Genomic DNA, 5,703 nt, shown 5'->3' on the forward strand with positions numbered 1-5,703 from the left:
CATAAGATATTTAATAGCAGCATGATAAGTGTGAATAGTTACTTTAGAATCAACAATATAAGGCCTGAACTTATCACAAGCAAATACAACTGTTAAGAATCCTTTTTCAGTAGTAGCATAATTTCTCTGAGCATTGTCTAGAGTTTTACTAGCATATTGAATAACATTTAATTTCTTATCAACTCTTTGCCCTAGAACAGCACCTACAACATAATCACTAGCATCACACATAATTTCAAAGGGTAAATTCCAATCAGGAGGCTGAACAATAGGTGCAGAGATCAATGCTTTCTTAAGTATTTCAAATGCTTCTACACAATCATCATCAGAGACAAATGGTATATCCTTTTGTAATAAATTAGTCAGAGGCCGAGAAATTTTTGAGAAGTCCTTAATGAACCTCCTATAAAAACCGGCATGACCAAGGAAACGTCTTATACCTTTGATGTCCTTGGGACATGGCATCTTTTCAATAGCATCAACCTTGGCTTTATCAACTTCAATACCTCTTTCAGAAATTTTATGCCCCAAGACAATACCTTCATTACCCATAAAGTGGCACTTTTCCCAATTCAAGAAAAGATTAGTTTCTTCACATCTCTACAAAACTCGATCAAGGTTGCTCAAGCAATCATCAAAAGAGGATCCATAGACGGAGAAATCGTCCATGAAAACCTCACAAATCTTTTCACAAAAGTCAGAGAATATAGCCATCATGCATCTTTGAAAGGTAGCAGGTGCAGTACATAAACCAAAAGGCATATGTCTATAAGCAAAAGTACCGAAAGGGCAAGTAAAAGTGGTCTTTGATTGATCATCGGCTGACACAGGTATTTGAGAGAAACCAGAATAACCATCTAGAAAGCAAAAATGTGTATGTTTGGATAATCATTCTAGCATTTGATCAATAAAAGGTAAGGGTAAGGGGTAATGATCTTTTTTAGTAGCCTTATTTAATTTGGGAAATCAATTACCATCCTATAACCTGTAATAATTCTTTGCGGAATCAATTCATCTTTATCATTAGGAACGACAGTAATACCTCCCTTCTTAGGGACACAATGGACAGGACTTACCCACTGACTATCAGCAACGGGATAAATTATACCTGCCTCAAGGAGCTTTAGTATTTCCTTTCTTACCACTTCTTTCATCTTAGGATTCAGCCATCGTTGATGATCACGAACTGGTTTGGCATCTTCCTCCAAATTTATTTTATGTTGACATAGAGTGGGACTAATGCCCTTAAGATCATCAAGAGTATATCCAATAGCAACGCGGTGCTTCTTCAGAGTTTTCAATAATCTCTCTTCTTCATGCTCTGAAAGGTTAGCACTAATAATAACAGGATATATCTTTTTCTCATCAAGATAAGCATATTTAAGAGTATCAGGTAACGGTTTAAGCTCAAACACAGGATCACCCTTGGGTGGAGGAGGATCCCCTAGGATTTCAACAGGCAAATTGTGTTTCGGGATGGGTTCCTGTTTAAAGAATACTTCATCTATTTCCCTTCTTTCATTCATAAACATATCATTTTCATGGTCTAGCAAATATTGTTCCGAAGGATCATTAGGAGGTACGGCAATAGAAGCAAGACCAATAATTTCATCTTTACTGGGAAATTCCTCTTCACGGTGTTGTCTACGAAATTTAGAGAAATTAAACTCATGAGACATATCACCCAAACCAATAGTAACAACATCATTTTCGCAGTCTATCTTAGCATTAACAGTGTTCAAGAAGGGTCTACCAAATATAACGGGGCAAAAGCTATCTTGTGGGGAACCGAGAACAAGAAAATCAGCAGGATATTTAGTTTTCCCACACAATACTTCAACATCTCTAACAATTCCCATTGGTGAAATAGTATCTCTATTGGCAAGCCTAATTGTGACATCAATATCTTCTAACTCAGTAGGTGCAATATCATGCATAATTTCTTTGTATAAGTCAATAGGTATTGCACTAGAACTAGCACCCATATCACATAAGACATGATAACAATGATCTCCTATTTTAACAGAAATAACAGGCATGCCTACCACAGGTCTATGTTTATCTTTAGCACAAGGTTTGGCAATTCTAGCAGTTTCATCGCAGAAATGAATAACATGCCCATCAATATTATCAGACAAGAGATCTTTAACAATAGCAATATTAGGTTCAACTTTAACTTGCTCAGGAGGTGTATAGGTTCTAATATTGCTTTTACGAACCACAGTTGAAGCTTTAGCATGATCTTTTATCCTAACAGGAAAAGGTGGTTTCTCAACATAAGCAGTAGGAACAATAGGATCATTATAAGTGATAATCTTTTCTTCAACTTTAATAGGTGCAGCTACTTTTACTTCTATTGGAGGATGAAATTTAAACCACTTCTCCGTAGGGAGATCAACATGAGCAACAAAAGATTCACAGAAAGAAGCTACTATCTCAGAGTCAAGTCCATATATAGTGCTAAATTTATGGAAAACATCGGTATCCATAAAAGATTTAACACAATCAAACTTAGGTGTCATACCTGACTCCTTACCTTCGTCGAGATCCCAATCTTCAGAGTTGCGTTTAATTCTTTCCAATAAATCCCATTTGAATTCAATAGTCTTCATCATAAAAGAGCCAGCACAAGAAGTATCGAGCATGGTGCGATTGTTATCAGAAAGCCGAGCATAAAAACTTTGAATAATTATTTCTCTTGGGAGCTCATGGTTGGGGCATGAATATAACTTTGATTTAAGCCTCACCCAAGCTTGAGCGATGCTTTCTCCTTCGCGAGGCCAAAAATTATATATATAATTGCGATCACGATGAACAAGATGCATAGGATAAAACTTTTGATGAAATTCCAATTTCAATCGTTTGTAGTTCCATGATCCCATATCATCACATAGCCTATACCATGTCAATGCATCTCCCTTCAAAGATAAAGGGAAGACCTTCTTCTTAATAACATCATCGGGCACACCTGCAAGCCTAAATAATCCACAAACTTCATCCATATATATTAGGTGCTCATCAGGATGCATTGTTCCATCTCCTGCAAAAGGATTAGCTAGCAGTTTTTCTAACATACCCGAAGGAATTTCAAAGTAGACATTTTCATTTTCAGTAGGCTCAGTAGGTTGAGGAGAAACTCTTTGCTCTACTGGTCGGGGTGAAGATACCCCGAACAAGCCCCTCAGAGGATTACTTTCCATAGTAACAAGTGACAGTAAATTTCAGCACACTATATAAATTTTTCCTTACCAAATTCCACCTACCAAAGGCGCTTCACTCCCCGGCAACTGCGCCAGAAAAGAGTCTTGATGACCCACAAGTATAGGGGATCTATCGTAGTCCTTTCGATAAGTAAGAGTGTCAAACCCAACGAGGAGCAGAAGGAAATGATAAGCGGTTTTCAGCAAGGTATTCTCTGCAAGCACTAAAATTATAGGTAACAGATAGTTTTGTGATAGGATAATTTGTAACGAGCAACAAGTAACAAAAGTAAATAAAGTGCAGCAAGGTGGCCCAATCCTTTTTGTAGCAAAGGACAAGCCTGGACAAACTCTTATATAGAGAAAAGCGCTCCCGAGGACACATGGGAATTATTGTCAAGCTAGTTTTCATCATGTTCATATGATTCGCGTTCGGTACTTTGATAATTTTATATGTGGGTGGACCGGTGCTTGGGTGCTGTCCTTACTTGAACAAGCATCCCACTTATGATTAACCTCTGTTGCAAGCATCCGCAACTACAACAAAAGTATTAAGGTAAACCTAACCATAGCATGAAACATATGGATCCAAATCAGCCCCTTACGAAGCAACGCATAAACTAGGGTTTAAGCTTCTGTCACTCTAGCAACCCATCATCTACTTATTACTTCCCAATGCCTTCCTCTAGGCCCAAATAATGGTGAAGTTGTTGGGGAACATAGTAATTTCAAAAAAATTCTACGCACAAGCAAGATCATGGTGATGCATAGCAACGAGAGGGGAGAGTGTTGTCCACGTACCCTCGTAGACCAAAAGCGGAAGCGTTAGCACAACGCGGTTGATGTAGTCGTACGTCTTCATGATTCGACCGATCCAAGTACCGAACGTACGGCACCTCCGAGTTCAGCACACGTTCAGCTCGATGACGTCCCTCGAACTCCGATCCAGCCGAGCTTTGAGGGAGATTTCCGTCAGCACGACGGCGTGGTGATGATGATGATGTTCTACCGATGCAGGGCTTCGCCTAAGCACCGCTACGATATTATCGAGGTGGATTATGGTGGAGGGGGGCACCGCACATGGCTAAGAGATCAAGAGATCAATTGTTGTGTCTTTGGGGTGCTCCCCTGCCCCCGTATATAAAGGAGCAAGGGGGAGGCGGCCGGCCTAGGAGGAGGGCGCGCCAAGGGGGGAGTCCTACTCCCATCGGGAGTAGGACTCCTCCTTTCCTTGTTGGAGTAGGAGAAGAGAAGGGAGAAGGAGAAGGAAGGAAGGGGCCGCCCCCCTCCCTAGTCCAATTCGGACTAGTCCATGGGGAGGGGTGCGGCCACCCTTTGGGGCCTTTCTCTCCTTTCCCGTATGGCCCATTAAGGCCCAATACGAATTCCCGTAACTCTCCGGTACTCCGAAAAATACCCGAATCACTCGGAACCTTTCCGATGTCCGAATATAGTCGTCCAATATATCGATCTTTACGTCTTGACCATTTCGAGACTCCTCGTCAAGTCCCTGATCTCATCCGGGACTCCGAACTCCTTCGGTATATCAAAACACATAAACTCATAATATAACCGTCATCTAACTTTAAGCGTGCGGACCCTACGGGTTCGAGAACTATGTAGACATGACCGAGACACGTCTCCGGTCAATAACCAATAGCGGAACCTGGATGCTCATCTTGGCTCCCACATATTCTACGAAGATCTTTATCGGTCAAACTGCATAACAACATACGTTGTTCCCTTTGTCATCGGTATGTTACTTGCCCGCGATTCGATCGTCGGTATCTCAATACCTAGTTCAATTTCGTTACCGGCAAGTCTCTTTACTCGTTCCGTAATACATCATCCCGCAACTAACTCATTAGTTACAATGCTTGCAAGGCTTATAGTGATGTGCATTACTGAGTGGGCCCAGAGATACCTCTCCGACAATCGAAGTGACAAATCCTAATCTTGAAATACGCCAACCCAACAAGTACCTTCGGAAGCACCTGTAGAGCACCTTCATAATCACCCAGTTACGTTGTGACGTTTGGTAGCACACATAGTGTTCCTCCGGTAAACGGGAGTTGCATAATCTCATAGTCATAGGAACATGTATAAGTCATGAAGAAAGCAATAGCAACATACTAAACGATCGTGTGCTAAGCTAACGGAATGGGTCAAGTCAATCACATCATTCTCCTAATGATGTGATCCCGTTAATCAAATGACAACTCATGTCAATGGCTAGGAAACATAACCATCTTTGATCAACGAGCTAGTCAAGTAGAGGCATACTAGTGACACTCTGTTTGTCTATGTATTCACACATGTATCATGTTTCCGGTTAATACAATTCTAGCATGAATAATAATCATTTATCATGATATAAGGAAATAATAATAACTTTATTATTGCCTCTAGGGCATATTTCCTTCAGTATCCCACTTGCACTATAGTCAATAATCTAGATTACATAGTAATGATTCTAACACCCATGGAGCCTTGGTGCTGATCA

This window comes from Aegilops tauschii, chromosome 5, assembly GCF_002575655.3.
Source record: "Aegilops tauschii subsp. strangulata cultivar AL8/78 chromosome 5, Aet v6.0, whole genome shotgun sequence".
Lineage (NCBI taxonomy): Eukaryota > Viridiplantae > Streptophyta > Magnoliopsida > Poales > Poaceae > Aegilops > Aegilops tauschii.